This window comes from Globicephala melas, chromosome 5 (assembly GCF_963455315.2).
Source record: "Globicephala melas chromosome 5, mGloMel1.2, whole genome shotgun sequence".
Lineage (NCBI taxonomy): Eukaryota > Metazoa > Chordata > Mammalia > Artiodactyla > Delphinidae > Globicephala > Globicephala melas.
The window spans coordinates 134,789,684-134,812,042 of record NC_083318.1 but is presented as its reverse complement, the minus strand read 5'-3'; the positions used below and the strand labels follow the sequence as shown (position 1 = coordinate 134,812,042).

The 22,359-nt window shown below is 34.2% G+C and overlaps 1 protein-coding gene across 4 annotated transcripts in view; it reads right to left on the bottom strand.

Moving 5' to 3' along the window:
* The window catches only part of FSTL5 (follistatin like 5), a 670,505-nt gene extending 654,407 nt beyond the window's left edge, over positions 1-16,098 (bottom strand). The window contains exon 1 of one of the 4 annotated variants that reach the window (XM_030865721.3): positions 15,355-16,098. The gene's annotated coding sequence lies outside the window, so the exon portion shown is untranslated. The remainder of the gene's footprint in view (positions 1-15,354) is intronic. The other 3 variants (XM_060299861.2, XM_030865720.3, XM_030865719.3) reach the window with 3 other exon arrangements.
* Positions 16,099-22,359: the final 6,261 nt, after the last annotated feature.

Genomic DNA, 22,359 nt, shown 5'->3' with positions numbered 1-22,359 from the left:
ATAGGGCTTCCCTGGTGGCGCAGTGGTTGAGAGTCCGCCTGCCGATGCAGGGGACACGGGTTTGTGGCCCGGTCCGGGAAGATCCCACATGCCGCGGAGCGTGAGCCATGAGCCCGTGAGCCATGGCCGCTGAGCCTGCGCGTCCGGAGCCTGTGCTCCGCAACGGGAGAGGCCACAACAGTGAGAGGTCCGCGGACCGCAAAAAAAAAAAGAAAAAAAAAAGGATAATCAGGATTGCATTGGAATAAAATATCTTTGTTAAGAATTTTAGACATGCAAGAGATGAGTTGCTCTGTAGAAATACTTACTTGAGAAATCCAAGTGCTCTCTAGAAAAAATGCTGAACATGGTGGTGCATTTTTATTGAAAACTTTAGACATTGAAAAAAATCAGCTTGCCTGGAAAATATGAACTAAAACTTCAGTGTTCTTCATATACAGACATTGGGCCTTTAACCTCCCAAGAAGCCTTGGGCTCAGCCTCAGTTCTACCTTAAAAGCTCTTTACAGCTTTAGTAAAATAATTTATATGGTATCTAAAATTGTGCTTGAAACCCAATACTTGCTCAATAAACTATTATTATTATTTCATAGAATCTAATTTTCACTGATTCTGTAAAATCAAGTTTCTCTTAGATTAACAGTCAAAGAACATACAGGAAGATTTACAACAGAAGAATTATTTCTAAGAGGTATATTAAAACACCACATTCACTAATAAGGAATTGTAAATAAAAACTCACACTTAAGGAGGAAGATGAAAGAAATGAACAGAAGTAAGACAACAATAAATATATCTTGAGTTTAAAAAGATCTAGAAATTTTAATTTTCATTATTAGTTTAAGAAAATCATAACACACAACACTATGGTCAAATATCTCAAACATTACTAGCATAAATGCATTGATGTAATCATTTTAGAAAATAATATGACATAGGTATCTCTAATCTTAAGAATGACAAGTGATTTTACTAAGTAATTTAACCTCTGGGAAATTTTATAACAATAAAAGCTTTGGATGGATTTCAAATACACATTTCAAGAGTTTGTAGATCGCTTAATGTTCATATAAAAACTGCATGACATTTAGGTCTTTAATCCATTTTGAGTTTATTTTTGTGTATGTTGTTAGGAAGTGTTCTAATTTCATTCTTTCACATGTAGCTGTCCAGTTTTCCCAGCACCACTTATTGAAGAGGCTGCTTTTCTCCATTGTATATTCTTGCCTACTTTGTCATAGATTAGGTGACCATAGGCGCATGGGTTTATCTCTGGGCTTTCTATCCTGTTCCATTGACCTATATTTCTGTTTTTGTGCCATACCCTACTGTTTGGATTACTGTAACTTTGTAGAGTCTGAAGTCAGGGAGCCTGATTCCTCCAGCTCCATTTTTCTTTCTGAAGATTGCTTTGGCTATTTGGGGTCTTTTGTGCTTCCATACAAATTGTAAAATTTTTTGTTCTAATTCTGTGAAAAATGCCATTGGTAATTTGATATGGATTAAAGATCTAAATGTAAGGCTGGATACTATAAAACTCTTAGAGGAAAACATAGGCAGAACACACTTTGACATAAATCGCAGCAAGATCTTTTTTGATCCACCTCCTGGAGTAATGAAAATAAAAACAAACATAAACAAATGGGATCCAATTAAACGTAAAACCTTTTGAACAGCAAAGGAAACCATAAACAAAACAAAAAGATAACCCTGAAAATGAGAGAAAATATTTGCAAATGAAGCAACAGACAAGAGAGTAATCTCCAAAGTATACAAACAGTGCATGCAGCTCAATATCAAAAAAACAACCCAATCCAAAAATGGGTGGAAGACCTAAATAGACATTTCTCCAAAGAATACATACAGATGTCCAAAAAGCACATGAAAAGATGTTCAACATCACTAATTATTAGAGAAATGCAAATCAAAACAACACTGAGACATCACCTCACACCAGTCAGAATGGCCATCATCAAAAAATCTACAAACAATAAATGCTGGAGAGGGTGTGGAGAGAGGGGATCCCTCCTACACTTTTGGTGGGAATGTAAATTGGTACAGCCACTGTGGAGAACAGTATGGAGTTTCCTTATAAAACTAAAAATAGAACTATCATATGACCCAGCAATCCCACTCCTGGGCATACACCCAGAGAAAACCATAATTCAAAAAGACACATGTACCCCCAACGTTCATTGCAGCACTATTTACAATAGCCAGGACATGGGAGCAACCTAAGTGCCCATCAATAGAAGAATGGATAAAGAAGATCTGGTACACATATACAATGGAATATGACTCAGCCATAAAAAAGAACAAAATAATGTAATTTACAGCAACATGGATGGACCTAGATATTTTCATACTGAGTGAAGTAAGACAGACACAGGAAGACAAATATCATATGATATCGCTTGTATATAAAATCTTTTAAAAAAGGGGTACAAATGAACTTATTTACAAAACAGAAGTAGTCACAGATGTAGAAAACAAACTTATGGTTACCAGGGGTTAAGGGGTGGGGGGGCAATAAATTGGGAGATTGGGACTGACATATACACACTACTATATATAAAATAGATAACTAATAAGAATCTGCTATATAGCACAAGGAACTCTACTCAATACTCTGTAATGGCTTATATGGGAAAAGAATCTTAAAAAAAAAGGTGGATATATGTATATGTATAACTGATTCACTTTGCTGTACACCTGAAACTAACACAACATTGTAAATCAACTGTACTCCAATAAAAATTTTAAAGAATAAAAAATAAGTAAAACATTAACTGTATGACAAAGAATAGTAAATAGTAAATTTACAAATAGTAAATTGTAAATAAATATAAATTTTACTAAAATGAAAGTTTACTATTTCAAATATGCTACTACTAAATTTAAATGTCCTATAGAAAAAAGCAATTAATTATTAAAATGTCATCAGGCAAGGAAAGAATCTATTAATTTAGTATTAAATCAGGACTAATAATACTATCACTGTGAAACCATGTTAAGAAATTATTAGTAATAATATTTATTTCCTTTACAAGAATGCTGTTATGTCATAGCTCATTCTTACATCTTGGTTAGGTTTTCAATTGAAATATTCAGATATATTTAATACTCTCTGATCCATAGAAAAATATAAAATTTTAATTTTGAAAAAATTTAATTAGAAAATTTTATATTTGCAGCAGAACTTTGAAAAACCGTGTAAGGAAGTCCCACTCAAAAATAACCCCAAATAGTTGCTACTTCCAAATTTATATATATAAACTTTATAAATATGGGATATGGCTCTTGGTATGAAGTTGCTAATTAAAAACAGTCTATTTGGGCTTCCGTGGTGGCGCAGTGGTTGAGAGTCCACCTGCAGATGCAGGGGACACGCGTTCATGCCCCGGTCAGGGAAGATCCCACATGTCGCGGAGCGGCTAGGCCCGTGAGCCATGGCCGCTGAGCCTGCGCGTCCGGAGCCTGTGCTCCGCAACGGGAGCGAAAACAGTCTGTTTAAGGTTTTCACATTTGGGAGGATGATGCTACAAGCGCTGGGTTAGAACAAAATTCCAGTGTATTTAGGCAAACCAGTACAATTTTAGGATATGGCCTGCCATATTCTTAGGACTATCATAGATTTTATTTAAGACTACTGATGTTTCATAAAAGTCCCTTGAAAATTAGGCCTCTAGTGTTCATGTTCTCTTTCCTGGGTCAAGAGCCCTGTACGAAGATCTAAAACCTAGTGCAGTAAAAGCCTGGAGATCAGATAAGGGTCCTCATTGTTTTCCAATACTTTACAAATCAAACCCATTTACTTTCTGTAATAAATAGCACAAAGAAACTTAAAGAGAAATAGTGCAGCTTCGTTAATTATTTAAATAATTGTGAATTTCCCAACTTCAAAAAGATTACTTTGCACTTAAGAAATCTTTATGTCCCATACATGAAGAAGATGGTTTTTGAGGAAAAGCATAATGACATTAAGAAGCTAGTATCAAAATATCCTCACTGCCTTCTTGAGCTCCTTCTCCTGACTTTCAGACAGTTGTTAACCTAACTGAAATGTTCAACAAAACATACATAATTAACAAGACATCCAGTTGAGTGCTAGCATCCGGAACCGTTTTCATAGGTGGACACACAGTTCTACTCCAGGCATTACCAGTTAAGCTGTGCTTTTTGTGCACATACAGGGAAACAAGCTCTGAACGCTATTTCCTTCCTCAGGCCTCAGGAAACTTGGGAAATAGGACACTTGCCAAAAGAAAATAAAGAGTTGTGGAAGATAATTACTTGAATTCTTTGTTATCATGAATTGTAAACATACAAAATGCAAAGAATTTTCTAGAAATTTTTCTCTTCACTTTTTTTTTTAGCTCAATTAATTATGGCTTCATGAGAAAGCTCACCAAAGGAAATAAGTCAGGCAAAGCAATGGCACAATTTGTGCAAGTTCTTTCAAGCCTTACTTTTTTGTAAACATGTTATTTTCTGAGCCTCTGCCAAAGATTTGAGATATTGTGCATCTAATTGTTACGTTTATTTTGTTAAATTGTGTGTGCATTTTTATTACATTTATTTTCTTTTGCTTTTTCCTTACATAGCTCCATGCTGTCACACTTTTTGGTAAAAAGAACATAATTAATAAACACTGTGGTTTCTCAAGCATGTGCACAAACACAAAAGACATTCTAAGCATTTCTCTTTCCCTAATAATGCCATAGTGTCTGGGATAATGGATCATTTGATAGAAGTACTAGCCCGCTGGATCATTGATTCAAAGGAACACCGATTTTAGAGCACTTAAGTTTTCTATGAAAAAATATGAAGTTCTGAACAAATAAACTGTACAATGCACAAAGAGTACAAACTAATTTTCAGATTCACTTTAAGTCCCAGGATTTAGATGCAACACGCTCTGTATAGTGTGTTTAAAAGTGGAAAGAAAAATTTATCTAAATAAGAGTTTAAATATATTGTAGAACCAAACAAAGAAGGAAGCTAATTTTCATTAATGAGAAAATCACAAATAAAAAGAAGAAATTTTTTTTTTACGGTGACAGCCTTTGAGTTTTTGCCTATGATTTGATATTAAGAATGAGAGAGAGAAACCCTCCTACACTGTTGGTGGGAATGTAAATGGTGCAGCCACTATCGAGAACCATATGGTGGTTCTTTAAAAAACTAACAGAGTTACCATATGATCCCGCAATCCCACGCTTGGGCCTATATCCAGAAAAAGATTATAATTTGAAGATACATGCATCCCAATGCTCATTGCAGCACTATTTACAAATAGCCAGGACATGGTAGCAACATAAATCTCCATTGACAGATGAATGGGAAGAAGATGTGGTACATATATACAATGGAATATTACTCAGCCATAAAAAAGAATGAAATCATTCCATTTGCAGCAACACGGATGGACGTAGAGATTGTCATACTAAGTGAAGTAAGCCAGACGAGAAAGACAAATATCATATGATATCACTTATATATGGAATCTAAAAAAAGATAAAAAAGAACTTATTTACAAAACAGAAATAGACCCACAGACATAGAAAACACAAAGGTGAAAGGAGGAGGAGGGATAAATTAAGAGTTAGGGATTAACATATGCATATTACTATATATAAAATAGATAAACAACAGGTCCTACTGTAGAGCACAGGGAACATTATTCAATACTTTGTATTGAAACTATAAGGAAAAGAATCTGAGAAAGAATATATATGTATTCAGATAGATATATATATATATATATATATATCTGAATCACTTTGCTGTATACCTGAAACTAACACAACATTGTAAATCAACTATACTTCAATTAAAAAAAAAGAAAAAAGAATGTGAGAGATATTCCAAAGAACATTTAAAGGATCAAAATGTACACAAATAAATGAGATGCTTAACATCATGAATCATCAGGAAGATGCAAATCAAAGGTGCAAAGAGATCACCTCACACCTTCTAGGATGGTTAGTATCAAAAAGACAACAAATTACGAGTTTTGGGGAAGATGTGGAGAAAAGGTTAATCCTTGTGCACTGTTGAAAGAAATGGAAACTGGTGCAACTACTTTAAAAAATAATATGGAGTCTCCTTAAAAAATGTAAAATAAAACTGCCGTATAATCCATCACTCCTACTTTGGGGTATTTATCCAAAAGAATTGAAAAAGATATGTGCACACCCATGCTCATTGCAGTATTATTCACAATGGTCTTAAGTGATGTTAACTTATCAGAAGCTACCTAATGACTATCTTAGAACAGCAGAGTTGGCTCCTATGCTGACCCCTATCTTAGGCAGCACTCTTAGCCCTTAGTAATCTTTTCCCTGTTGTCCTTTTTATCATAACACTGGTCAATGCCAGATATTATCCTTTGTCTTTACTGGTTTGCTTGTCATCTATCTTTCCACAGAAAGAGTAGAGCAGGAACTTTGTCTCTAATTCCTGCTCAACCCCCAGAAACTGAAAGGGCATCCGAAACATAGTAGGTACCTAATCAATATTATTGAGTTAATAGTTTATTTTATAATAAATGTGATCTTACTGTTTTAAGAAAATTATTGTTTATTAAAATTAAAAATTGAATTTATACACTAATTTCCTTTAGCTTTTGTCAAAATAAGATTACCTTAATGATATACAAACTATAAAAGGTATAAGTCCAATGAAATTTTTCTGTTTAATTAATGTTTGTAAAAGTAATTGTGTGATTATTTACCAATCTTCAGACCAAATAAGCAAGAACAAAATTATTGGTACCATATGTGTGACATTCTTTTAAATTGTGAAATTTTTCTTTCAAAGTAAATATAAAATAAATTTCTTGCATTTTTCCTAAATAGCAAATGGAAACATTTTCACCTTTTATGTAAGTTCTATATCATCTGTAAAGCATAATATTAAGTATAAATTCCTGAGTTTTCATGGAAAGATCCCGTGTTGCATTAAATAAGATAATAATAAAAAACGCTTTGTGTGGTTTTTCAATTAGCCAGAGATCAAAGACAAACACATGAAAACAGAGCAGAATACCTAAATCTAAAATCTAGAAATATTAACAGACTGTAAATCTGTTACAGTCTCAGGTGTGCAAAACACAGTACAAATGTATTATAATCTTACATGCATAAAAACAGTACATAATAGAAGCAAATGTAAAAAGAATTAACTTCAGTGAAGATTAAATAATAATGTGTGTTTGAAATAATTGTAAACCACAAAGTTTTATACACATGGTAGGAACTCCTAAGCTTCTTCCTTTAAAAATAGATTACGATTACTTGGATAGAACAGCCTAAGACAGATTTAAAAATCCCCAAACAATGCCAAACTGTCCACTGCATATAATCCGGGTCATACATACCAGGGAGGAGAAAGAAGGACTCAGAGGCCCCACAATAATGAGGAAAGACTCTAAAGTTCACTAGAACTTGAACTAAGCCCAGTAGACAGAATTCGAGCGTGAATCCCAATGACCCACATTCTTGTATAACCACCTCATCTTATGTATAAGCAGAACCTTTAACATGCTTTTGAGCAACGGAATATGGCAAGGGTGATGTGATATTGCTCTTTTGGTTATGTTCTATGGCAAAGAGGATAGATCTTAAGAAGCAATTAAGGTTTCAAATCAGTTCATTTTATGTATGTCAAAAAGGAGATTTTTCTCTCTTGACCTGATCTAATGAGGTTTCTTTTAAAGAAAAGCAATTCTAGAGGTCAGACCAAAGAAGTCATTGAGATGCTTTCAGGCCTCAAAGAAGCAACCTCCCATGAGTTCTGAGCTGCAAAGAAATAAATCCTACCAACAGCCTGGAGGAGGAATCTGAGCCTCAAATAAGAGCCCAGCCCTGGATGAAACCTGGATATGAGATCCTGAGCAAAGGATCCAGCTAGCTTGTACCCAGACTTGTGACCCATGAAAACTGTGAGATAATAACTGTTTAAGCCAATAAGATTATGGTAATTTTTACGCAACAATCTAAAACAAATACATACCAAAAAATTGACATCTTGGTGATATCCAGGGTGCCAGTGACATGTCATTTGTTGCAACAAAAACTACAGAGACTGAAAAGTACACATGAGCACAATATGCTCTTATACTGTGAGAAAACTTGTCTGGAAACAGGAGTGGGTTATAGGTTGGGATTATTGAAAATACAGCAGTCCAGAAAAGACATCGTGCTTATATACTGGGAAGGAATCATACTTTATATTTTGACCTATCTCTGTTTTACAAATGTGCATTGCACATATGAGAAAACTGAAAATCAGATTGATTGCTTGCAGAGTGTAGAGTCAATTAGAAGGATCTTAAAAACAAGCAGAGAATTTCAACTTAATACAGTAAAAATTAGATCCACTGATGATTTCAGAACACAGTGACATTTGAAAGCTTACTTTAATCAAGAGGAATCTAGAAGAGGTAAGATTTCTGTATCCACAGAGCATAATGATTATGATCATGCAGCTGTTTCAGACAGAGCTTGGTCTGAGTCCCAGCTCTGTGGGCAACATAACTATTGAAGCTTTGGTCTCTCAGTGTCTACCTCATAGGGTGTTGTGCACATGAAATGAAATAATGTTTATAAATACTTAACACCTTTCATGGCATGTTATAAATCATCAAAAAATTTACTTACCATTATAATCATTAATTATTATAACTGCAGGAAGAACCAAGAATTAGAAAGATCACTGTAGAAAATGTCAAAATAATTCTGGTTGACATGGGACAGTCTGGGTTACCTTATCAAGGTAAAAGTGATAAGAGGAGAGAATAGAAAATAGAGAATTAGGTAAAGTTACAATACAAAGGGAAGAATGTCAAAACTTGGAGGCTCACTGCATATAATAGGATAGGATAGAATAGAATAGAATTGAATATGAATGATGTAAGTTTAAAATGTGTATGAATTTTCAGGCCTAGGTAAATGGAAAAAAAATATGTCATTAATTGACAGGCAGAAAAATTAGGATGGGGGACCATGTTAGGAATGAGATGATGAGTTCATGGAGTTTGTCCTGTCACCATGAAATCAGAGTTAAAAAGTCTAGCAGACCTTTGTAAATATTTACATTTATGGAGTTCAAATGTGGGCCAGAGGAAGATATTTGTGAAGAGAGAATAATTGTAGCTTTTGGAGTGACTAGGCTTCTTGCAGGGCTCCCGAGAGAATGAGGAACAGTGAATAGTATACAGAATGGTGTAGAAATTTCAAGATTTAAACCTTTTATGCCAGGCTTCATTTCAGAAGTAAAACACTAGGTATTACTAATCAGCATGTAAAATATTTAATAAAATCCCTATAAATCTTTCCACTTTTAAGTTAAACTTTTTCCACAAATCAAACTTTTCTATCTCCTTTAGGATCCACTTAATAAGGACAACCCAAACTCAGATAACGAGGATTCACTAGGGGATCTGATGCAACTGTGTGGCCCTCCTGGGAGGGCCACCAGCACTTACCTCTTCTACTCAGTCATCCTAAAAGCCATGTGAAAGCAAAGAGCATCAGTTACTGGCCAGCACTTCCCTTTGTATACCTCAAATAGAAGAAACAGTAGAATGAAGTACTGAATGTTTCCTGAGGGTTCAAGAGCCCACTTTAGACTACCTCTTTTTGTATTGTGCTTCAAAACTACTTATTTTATTTTGATTATTTTATTTCATCTCATAGACTATTTGAAATATTAGCAGCTAACTGGTCTGAAAGTTTAAATGTGAGTAGCAGTTTATAACACAAGTGGTAATTGCTTGAAGTAGGTGATTGAACTTCAGTTCAAGATGTATTTGGAATTGAATTTTGTATCCGGGAGGACTTTTTAGAGAATGAAAAAAACAAACAAACAAACAAAAAACTTGAGCTCTTAGGGAAGAGCTCTATTATATTGTTTCTTATTGTCTTTGAGATATAAAGGGAAATATTGTGTTGCTAGTATTATAGTCTATGAGATTGAATAATGTAACACCTCTAACATTAAATACAGAGGAAAAACTCCTTAAGACCTTTGGTATTGTACATTCTAAAGTTTGTATACTAGAGAATATATGACATAAAATCATTTCAACATAACTTAATAATTAAGGGAAAAACTTGGGGCAAGAGGGGAAAATGGCATTCACGTTAAATAAAGAATCAGAAAAAATAAAAATCCTAGCTTTAAATAAGACACACCCACTTGGATATTTGACCTAAACAGAGGTGCTAAAACAGAGAGTACATGCAAGATGGATGAGCTAAGCTCGATTGCCTAATCCACCTATTCCTAGAGGCGGGACCATGGGCTGGAGAGGTAGAAAGCTTTCACCTGTCTGCTTTCTCATATCTAAAATGAAGGTAACAGAAACTTCTACATGGTTATGTAAATGAAAAATGTCTTAATATGGATAAAGGGATAATATGAAAAATGTATATGTACACATATGAATACTTTAAAATAGCATTTTTTCCTATATTCTCCCTCTTCCTGTAGAGGCAAATCTAGGTTCACAGACCATATGCTCAGATGTCAATAGGTAATCTATCATGAGACAGAAAAAGTGTTTACTACTGGTAGCTCACTGGCCCTCTTTCTTTGGAAAGATGAATGATACCACTTCCTTACTCCTAAATGAGGTAGTCCAGAGTCTGGTTGACATCAGGGCCACAACAACACTTGTGTCTTTGAGAAAAAGGTGCACATAACCACAAAGGGCATAAGGTGCACATAACCACAGAGGGCTTGGGGATATTTGTCATTTCATATGTGTAAGAACCTTACTTTGAAGGCTTTAGAAATTAGAAAAAATAAGACCTTGGTGGTCATTAAAACACTATCTAATATGTTTGGTGGAAGTGGAAGGGAAGATTATTTTCATTTCATCATCATCTTTGGGGAACATAGTTCAGACCTGTATGTTTTAATTGCTACTGTATGTATGTTTTAATTGGTACGTTGGTGCTACCTTTGCGGGGAAGATATATCACTAAAGTAAGTTTCTCTTAACTGTCAATTATAATGAATATATTTAAATAAAACTCAATGAAAAAAGGATTTTCAAATCTTCTGCATTGGGCTTTAGAGTTGTTAGCAGTGCTATGAACCAGTTATGAGTTGGAATAATAGTCTCTGCATTGACATGCAAACGAATTCACTAAGCAACTACTTTGCTTTAGAGATTTACATAATTTGATACCAAAATCACATTAAATTAATATTAATAATTTGGTTTTAAAGCAAGAAAGTTCAGAGTTGAGCTGCTCTTCTTCCCACATTTCACCACATCTATGTATGAAAACATTGATATACAAACAGCAAAAACATTTTAGGTGTAGGGCTATCCATGCTCTGTTCCTTAGAAGTACATGCTTATTACCTGAAGATGTATAAGAAGTAAACCTCATGTGACTCTTTTAGAGACAATAACTTTCAAATTATTTATCACTACCCACACTTTTTGCAGAACTAGTGTAGTGCTGTAATCTCTTCATTATTCACACATTCATTCTGTTTCTTATTCCTGCCAATTTTTGTTTCCAATTTTTCCTTCCCTTGCCAATCAACATGAGAGCTTCTGAGTGACATTTTCATGTCAAGAAAAAACAAAAACAAACCTTATGTGTGCAGAAGCATACTAGCCTAAATAAAAACTAACAATAATTAGAAAACACTTTTGCCACTACAAATTATATATTGTATTATAGATTAATATATAAATTATTTTATATTAAGTAGCATTTCTTGAACTTGCATGTTCCAGATGATTCCCATCCCATTGCATGTTTATGGTAGAGTAGAATTTACAAAAAATATATATATATATATTTAACTAGATAGGTAGATAGCATATATATATATATACATATTTATGTATAGTACATTCATATATATACATTCACACACTCAGAGTAAGCATTATACTATTGTTTAATTCTTATTCTTTTAGAAAATACATATTAAGACCCAGAATTCTGAACGTATCAAAAGCACTATCTCATCTCTTAATATATCTCATAACATAAAATATTAACTTCTTCAATACCAAGATGATTAAGGAACAAAGGGACCAGTTGTTTTCTTGTGTGTTGACCAATTTAATGAGGAAATTGGGATTTTCCACAAGGGAATCTACAGCTCACCTTAAGTAGACAAAGCCCAAAGGACATTGGAAGTGTTGAAGCAGAAGGTGATTAAGTTTGTTCTGAAGAAAATAATTGGTCACATGGCTGTTACAATGATGTTAACAACAGGAAGTATTTTTCTAGCTTATTAGTTCACAAACATCTTCTGAACTTATTATAAAGTATATTACATATTCTATTAAGTATATTTTATAAAGTATATCATATAAAGAATATTATATAGTAAGTAATAAAAATACTAGAGATTGTATGTCATTTGGGGGCAAATATAAAGGATTCATAGGAACATATTATTCAAAGTCCTTTAGTTTCATGGGTAAATGAGTATTAAACATGAGAACCGGCCACCATTCAAAGAAAATTCTCAATAAGCTATTAGATATAATTTAAAAGTTAATTAAAAAAAGTCAATTAGAGTAAACTTTTCAGCATATTTCAGATTTTATCATTACTTTCTTGATTTCTCTACTGCACATGTTAATTAATTTTTTAAAAGATAGCAATATATAGTCTTGATAAGATAAAATCCAAATTGTTCATCTTTATCTTAAATTCCTCCAGTCATACATAGTCATTATTATTTGTAAGGGAAAAAAAGACATCTATCAAGAAATATCATCTTTTAAATTATTATCTAGATCAATGTGCTTTAAGAATTTGAGAAACAAGAAGGAAAATAATTTGAACATATGTGACATTAAATTATTTCAATAATTTGTCTATATACTTTCTAAAAGTTCATTATCTTGAAATAAAAAGTACTTTATACAATTTCAGTGCCTATGAAATGAAATGAATTAATGGCTGAGCAGGTTATCTGTTGCTATGGTGTTGACTAGTCCCTTGAATTTCACATGGACAAGTTATAACTTCAAAATATGGTCATTTCTTTGTGGAGCAAAGAATTAATGAAATACCACCATGTGTGAATATCTTTACTAGAAGTCTTCAAAGTTGGCAGTTTTATTTGTTTACAGTTAGAATTGCATTCTGATCAAATAGTATCTCCTATGTGCTAATTTTGGGCTTATTATGGTCACCTAATTTTACCTTACTTCAGAACTAATATATAAAAGCTTAATATGTAAAAAAAAATCAGGGGAAAATGCTTTTAGTGTTTTAAGTTTGCAATCTCATTGAACTTACCTTACTGGTTTCATTACTACCAATAACACATTTTGATTTTAGTGTTTCACCATTTCATTGTGACAACTCTAAACTTCATCTAAAAGAATTCTGGATGCTGGTAGTTCAAGCTTTACTGTTTCTACCCAAACAAAGACATACACCTTGGAAAACTTTATGGAAAAAAAAAAGTCAATGGGATACTCATTTGGGTGAATATAGTGTTTATATATGTTACCACTTTTAGAGTAAGTTATAAAATTAAAATTTATGTTTCCATATAATAAATAAAACTAAAATTTTAAAGCCATAAATCTGTTTAAAATTCCACAGTCTGAATATTTATACCAATATGATTAGAGAAAACGTTTCAAAATATACAGAAGAAAAGAATGATTCTCCTCTATACAATTAAAAGAGGCTGGTATAAGCCTCATGGCCCAGTGTTCCATAGACTGTAGTTTGCTTTTCTACCTGCTTAGTTCTTAAAAATTTGTATCACTATTTAAGGTAAGATAGCATGACTTACAAGAATCCTGCAAAGAACACCTGCTTAGGGTAAAACATGAGAACAGCTAAAGAGGCTTACATTTGACCTCTACTGTTTGCAATAATATCCATTTCTTTTAACAATCACTCTCATGCAGGATTGTGCTGTTAATAAAATGCAAAATCTTTACCCAGAGGAATTATTTTAAACAATAAACTCTAAACCTAAAGTTCATCTTTGTATGTATAATGCAACTATAGCATACATTTTATGATAATTAAAAATATACAAATATATAAACTTAGTGTACTTTTTAGTTGCTGAAAAACATAGCCCTAGTCAGTTGAATGGTATTTATTGTCTGAAATAGCTCATATTTCACCCATTCCTATTAATAAAGGACATCTAGTTGCAACCTGAACTCTCTTCCTGGAATGTAAAGAACCTCCTCCCCATGTTTCCCCGGCCGTGGTTTATACTTAATCTAATGTCACTAAATGACAAAAATGAAAGAACATAATATCCTTTACCAGACAAACTATCATACCTATCTAAAAAAGTCATGAATAGTAATAGAAATACATAGAGCACCAGTTAACTTCTATCATTTCATAATTCTTCATTATGAGAAATACTGTTCAGTGGTTTTCTGCACTGAATTCTTTACACATACACACTCAAAACACACTGCCAATTGACAAAAGGAACGTAGCTTCCAAAGAAAATCTCCCAAGTAGAGAAAAGCTCTCTGTTAAGCATACAAGAGGTTAAACATTGCTGAAATAAGGAGACATTTTCCCAGCCCATGCTTCCCAGTTCCATTCAATTACCAACGGCAGTAGCAACTATAATACAAGCTAATACTGTATTATTAAATCAGAGCTTCCTATTTACATCCACCTCTGACCTGAGGGGGCAGGGAGGGGATGACATTCACTAGTCAAGCAGAACAAACAGCTCCCCACTTGGAAATACACATGACCTTGGGGTGCAGAATTCTGAGAGACCGAGTTTCACAAGTTTTATTTGTATCTACTGTATAACACATCTAAATGAACCCAGCATGGTATAAATGCTCCTATCCCTACCACCTCCCCTCCAGAATAATGTGAAGAGAGCTCTGCACTTTGCAGTCTAAGCTTTAGATACCATAGGCAATATTGATTAATCAGAGATTAGTCCATTCACATATTTTTAAGGTTACATTTATTTTAAACAACTTGTTGGTTGATTATTTAATGCAATTTACTAACATATTTGAGGACTTGCAGTGAATGGTTCCTGTTCCTTGAGCCATGCAAGAAGTGTTGCTCTACAAAATTTATATTTATAAAGCAAAATGTAACATGATGACATTAACTTCACACACATAAAAAAAAGCAGAGCCCTCAACTTCCTCTCTAGAATTCAGTGCCTAATCACCAATCATTATTCTTGTAATAGTAATGATAACAGTAATTAGTAAAATAATTGTTGCAATCATTGCCAACTGTCCCGTTTCAAATTATAAAAATAATCATAACTTGGTCTTAAATGACAGTCTGCATTGCTCCCCCATTTGTAAAAATGTTATAATAATGTTCTTTTTCTTACCTTATTTCAACAGTTACAAAGTCTCCCAGAAAGATTCTTAAACGGCGTGTATATGTAAATCACGATAATAATAATAATTGTTTTAAAAAAGCTAAAAAGATGGTCTTAGCCTGGAAAAGATGGAAATAGTTTGGTCTAAAACTATAGAAATCCCCGAAGTCACGCCTGAAGGGGCGTCCAGGTGGCGAACGCAGGACTCTCTCCCACGTCCGATACCACACTCCTTTGTCAAGTCGATAGGGTCCAGCTGGTGAAGAGGGTCCCGCAGGGCACAGAGGGTGCGAGAGGGCGTCGCCTGGAGGAGCGGGACAGCGGGTCTTCCCGCGCCCCAGGTTCAGCACCGGCAGCGCCGTGGACAGCACCCGCTCTTCTCGCCTCCAGTTTGTCTCAGTCACTGAACCAGGCTGATTCTCGCGCCTCCTCCCCGAGCGAGGGCTGCTGCCACTCAACCCGGGAGCGCCCCGCCCCACCATCTGACGTAACGATTTTGCATCTCAGCTCCCCGGGAGGCGCGGGGCCGCCCCCTGGACTGGGCTTCTGCTGCGGTCAGCTGAGGCAGTGGAGGCGACGGAATCCAGGCTGAGGATCGGCGTGGGCATCACTGGACTTCACGATCCATTACAACCAGCCCTGAAGAAACCGAATGCTTTCGGCGCTGCTTGAGCTTTGCCTGCGCTGGGACGGCCGCTCCTGTGCACTCCGGAGACCTCAGCTAGCAGCTCCGGAAGGAGACGGGGCGGAGGGGACAGTGGAGCAGAGGACAGGCTAGGGGCCGGTGGAGAAGGACGGGGGATCAGGGGACCGAAGGAATCCGTGCAACCGGTCAGGAAAAAAAAAAAAAAAAGTCCCTTTGATCTTCCTGGCCAAACTTCCCTCTTTCTCCCTCCCATTTGTTTACTGGAAAGGATGTGTTCGGTGTTCCGTTTTCTTTCCTCGGTTCAGGAAACTGCTAGAGGGAGTCACTGCAGCAGAAACTCGTTCAGGAGGGGGGAAAAAATGCTTTGAGCACTTGGAGAAAATGTGAAAGCTTGCAATACTTATCATTCGTAAACAATGCTGTCTTAATTTTTCTTATATGAGTTCTGCGTAGCATATATCAGACTTCATATGTGTTCCTATAAAATCTGTGGAACCCTCTCTCTCATTGACATGATTTAAATACATTGTCAAGTTAAATGGATTTGGAGATTCCAGGGTTAAAAACATTATTTAATAATGAAAAAAGTGAGAGTTCTCAAATTCAATTTCCACTGCCAAAATCCTGAAGGTTATGCAATGTTTATTATGTCTAATATATCAATTGTTCTATGGAAGATGGGGTAGGCTGGAAGCATTTCATAGCCTTTAGCAATTCTCTCAGTGTATGTAATGCTTCTTTTCCCAGTGAGGCTCTAAGGCCCTTGACAGAAAGAGAACCGGGCCGGGGATAGGGGGGTGGGGGGGTGGGGGACCACGCCAGATTTCTGACTGCTTAACCTTGTAAATAAACACTTTTTGTGAACTGAAATGATCAATCATCCCAAAGGGTCATTATTCACATACTATCCCATGTCCCACCTACAGCCATCAGGACTTACTTTTACAAAGAAATGAGCAAAAAAAATTAAGCCTAAGTTTTCTTAAGTTGGATAAAACATTTTTCATAAAAAGATGTTTATTCAAGAAATTTCATAACATCCAACACATTGTTTTTCATCCAAATGCATACATCTATGTGTCGTCATATTCCTGAAGTCTAAAATAATTTTGTGCTGGATTCACTCCTGAGTATTTTCAGGGACTCTGATGGAATGAATTCACTTGTTTATTTTCCTATCAGGAAAAATAAATAATAAATTTGATTTTCTGCAATGTTTAAGAAATTATTTCAGGAAGCATATTTACTTTGTGGGCATATATACTCAAATACCTTCCTAATAGCTATTTAAACAGCAGCAAAATTGAGAGAAAAGAATATATTATTTTTGCTTTTTAGGGACCTTTCTTTTTTCTACTCTGTATCCAATTTATTCCCAAATTTGTCAGTTTCTTTCCCAAATATTCATGTTCCTGGGAGTATCCTTCTAACACATCTAGATCAGTATCCTTCTAACACATCTAGATCATAATGTTTGTATTCCAGGTAATCTGCAATGTTTTATTTTCCTGTGACGACTATTGATTTTATGTAAATATATAAACACACAGCATCATGCCTTCTTGCACTGCTCCCTACACACACATACTCACGTATACACACACATATTCTGAAAGCCCCTCAATTCCCAAAGTGATTTTAATAATGGCTTCTGACACCATAGTAGGACATGAAAGATGACATTTGGGAACAGAGGGTCATTCTACAATTGTAATTACAATGGAACCATTTGAATAGCTTGTTTTAAGGCTGATCAAAGCACATGTGTTTTACGTCTTTGGAAATGTCACATGACATATTTTGGTCTGCTTCATGCCAACCTGCCAAAATGTCAGAGAAGATTTAAAAGTTCACTGTGGAGATATATAGAGTACATTATAAAAAACTCTTATATAATTCCACCCAAGCCTGTGTCATGTGTTGTTTAATAGACACTATTTTTCAGTTCGTTTCAGTGATCAGATTGCTTTTGGCTATGAATTCAATTAAAAACCTGAGGGGATGAAACTGGAAAACAAACCTATGTTTCAAATGTGGAAGCAAAAAAACAGAGTATTTTTCTCATTGTCTCTAAAAGAGAGAGAAAGAAAGAAGAAAAGAAACAGAAAAAAAATAGAACTATTTTGGTATGCATGCACAGAGATGTATGCATGCAGAAAAGTAATGGGAGGACTGTACTATTTTAGAGGATTCTAGCTTTTGTTCTGTTCTAATTGGCTGTGTGGCCAAGAGCAAGTTATTCTTTCATCATACCCATCACTGGTAAAATCTGGGTATTGTACTAAGTTATCTTTAAAGTCCTCTACATATCCACCATTATGGGATTCTATAGTAGAATTCAAAAACTTCAGAAATTTTTATATTGGAATTCAATATCTTAAGAACTTTCCCCTTAGGTGGGAAAAATTGACATCTGTTACTAAGACTATGAAAATAGTACCTTAGGGTAATTAGTTTCGGGGGTGTGGAAAGGGTATGAGTGACTAGGACCAAGGATGAGGCTAAGAGGTCAGAAAATAAATTTTCCCCATCCAAGATGAAACTAAGAGAGGACTGAATGGGTTTGTTAAAGTGGTCACTTATTTTTATATAAGCAATATTACAGTATACTCATATAGTCACACATAATTACTCTGTAGGATATTCAAGGCAGTTGTAGAACAACAATAAGATGCAAGGCATGCAGAAAGTGATTACATGGATTTTTAGTTGTAAATTGTCACTGGAAAGATGACTAAAATATCAAGTAAATACGCTCAAGGAAAATGTCTTAAGGGCTCAATGGCCAACATCTACTAAAGGATTTTAATTTAAGTAATTTACATGAGCATATTAAAATGTGATACACAGAAATCATGAAGCTCATTGTGTTGTTGTCTTGTGAGTGTGTATTTATACTTGTATGAGAGATTTACCTTTTAATCATACTGTTTTTCAGTTCTCTATTTTTGGACTCCTGTAGTGTCATCAAATTTTACAAGATTCTTTTCAAATTATAATTATTCTAATGTATTTGTAGTACATTAGAATTATACTCTAACGATAATAACAGTGTGTGTGTTGTTAATGTTTCTTTTTGAATCAATTATGCGAAGGTTTGTTGAGAATTAAGAACATGCTTTTTTGAAAAGCAAAGATTCACTACTTTGTGAGGTAATCATCCCTCTTAATTTTGGGGAATCATAAAAAACCAGGATAGGAAAAAAATCATAGGCATAATGACCATACCTTCTTTAACTAAAGAGAGCAGCAAACTTACAACATAAGCACATAGAGACCTCAAATCTTCTGCAATGTGGAATTCCATATTCCTGATACATGTTCTAAAGAGTCGATGCTGCCTTCAACAATTAGTTCTCAGGAAAAACAAGAATTTCTGAAATGTACCCTTACTTTTTGGCCTTGTAATTCAATTCCACATGCTAAATATACAGAGTTTTATAATATTATTTGACACCTAAAAATATATTTCCCTTTCCTTACCTCCTCTTTTGTTTTTCTTATTTTTGTTATTTCCTTTCCTCCCCCTTCCTAACTCTTGCTCCCTTAGGGCCTTTCTCTCTCTCTCCCTATCTTTTATTTCCTTAATAAAACATTTGTTAGTGATATGTCTGCTGTGTTATAGGATACTTAAATGCAATATTGTGTTATGGAATGGAATATTGATACAACTCATTTAAATATAAATTTCTTAACTAACCTGGATTTGCGATCTTAAATGCACTTTGTGTATGGGGTGTGGGACAAGGTGTGTGCTGAAGAGGATTTTCAAATGTGTTTCTTTAAAATGTAGACATAAGACTTGGGATACCTATAAGAATCAAAACCTCAATACCAATACATAAAGCTACAGACTGAAGACCACTTGAGTTACACATACACATTTTCTACCTAAGCGTTATTTCTGATCAACTACATAGTTTTCATGAGGTTTTATTAGTTTACTTTTTAAAACTCTCATTATATATTGAAAATTGAGATTATGTTAAATTTTTGGTCTCCATTCTCTACCATAGTGCAGGCATTGTGTTGGTTTTGGATAAGAGATTTTTACATTTATCATGAGTAATATGGAAGATAGTTCTTTTCTTACTATTATTAACTGTAACACACAGGGAGATACACTAAGAAAAACTATTTTTACAAATTTTAATCATGAACTCACCAACAAAATGGTATATTTCATAAATGATTATAGATCTTTTTCAGAAATATTATGTTAAAGCTTGTATATAGCTCTTTATCCCTCAAACTCTCAGATGGATGCACTTGTGAAATTTTTAATTCCCACTGTGTAAATGGGCTTTACAAATTCCACAAGAACCTGGGCAATTGTATAACATGAATAAAAGTTACACGTTTAAGAAATTGGTTGACCTCAATCTGTATTGAGGTAATATTAAATAGAAAAACGATAGAACGTTTCAAGAAAGGCTGTGAAACTAAAAAGCTAAAACCTAGAGCATTTAACAGCGCAATCTATTTTGGGTTTAAAGGAATAAATTTGTTCACTGTAGTCAATAACCTAAGGTTCATTATTGCCAATAATTAACATCAATAATTTGGGGTCAAATTCAGATTCTGAATTTGAATCCAGAATTAAATACTGATGGACATTAAAAGGATCACTGTAGCCTACAAGGAAAGGTATATGCCAGGGGTGCTGAGTGTGGAAAAACCTGTAACCCTAATATTTCCCTCTTGATAAACATGGCTACTTGACTTTATAAGTTTTATCTTTTAAATTGAAGGGGAAAATGCAACTAGCTCTTTATATGAGCATATCAAGGGGAATGAACATTGACAGACAGATTTGCCAGACTCTGGTTTGTGTTATCTACACTAGTTTTCAAGCTCTCGTGTACTTTTATCTTCCTAATTTAATAGCTCCTTTATAGACGTGCTTCATCTGACTTCCAAGGGGCATAACCATGAATTTCTCCCAGAGCTGTATTTTTCTTTTCTGTTTTGGTGTGGTAAAACAGAACTTTGTATATCTTAGTCTGGGAAAACAATGGGGATAAAACAATGGGAATAAAATTTCAATAAGAACTGTCATCCACCAATATGTCCATGCACAGAATTCTCAGGCTCCTAGGGATGGTGTCAAAACGTGTTGTTTTCTAAAGGAGAGTGTAAAACGAAATGATGGATTAAGAAAATATTTTTATAATAATAGTAATTGAATAAGTTAAAGATGATTTTTATATGTCCACATATTTATACAATTTCAGATAAATTCCTCAGGAGGATGACGCATAAGGATATAAGCCTAGAAGAAAATCATTTAGTCCTTGTCTTATTAAAAATATTTAGGAGTAATTGAGTAATTTTTTATAAACTAAAGGTAGAAAGAAAACAACATAGTTCTATTTTCCCAGTTTTATATAACAAATGTATCTGAGTAACATTTTTTTCTGTAAGTAAACTTTAATGTTAAAAAACCTAGAAGGAGAGATCTATAATTAAAATAACTTCCACTAGTAGACCTTGAAGAACACTACTCTAATAACTATTATAGAAAATAATAGAAATTGTAGTAAAATCAGAAAAATCCAAATATGTGAGATAATACAAGCAAATGCTTTAGAACTCACCCTAATCTTCTTCTATGATTAAGTTAAGCTTAGAGTTATATTTACACACTATAGTGTTGGCCACATTTATTTAAATTAGAAGCAATCAATTTAAGTGGATCAGATGTGTCGCTATCGTCACTGTAGTTTTAAAAATCAATTCTGGAAACGTTTCCTTTTCTTCTATCATTTTAATAATCAAAGTTTGAGGAGGTGATTTGAAATTTGGTAATCTGAAGAGTCTTTGAAATCTAAACATATTGTGCCATTTCACGAGTGTAATTGAACTATGAAAATAAAGTATAAGAACTTACTGATGCTCAAACAGATGATTTTAATTTTTAGAGTTAGCGTTTAGGAGATCTCTTAGGGCATCTACTGGCCAATGTTAGTATTGCATATGAGAATTTGAGTACAGCAGTCTGAACCCTGGAGTTCTTTGTAACAAAACAATTATTTAAATGCATGTTGATAAAGAGAGTTATGACAGAAATGTTTAATGTTTATTGCTGGATTTAAAGTATTAAACAAATGAAAACAAATATGGTATGGGAGTTGATCTTATAAAACTTTTATAATACTACATTTACATTTCAACATTTTCAGAATTTATGTTAATTGTCTCAGAATCTGTGTCACTGTTTGAATTAGCTGCCATCAGTATTTTATTTAAACTTGTGACTTTTTTATGAGTATCAAAATAGCTGTCTTTTCAAATTTCAAAAGAGGCACACACAGTAATATATTTTACATTATAATCTTTGAGAGCAGAATGTAAAAGGATGTTGAAAA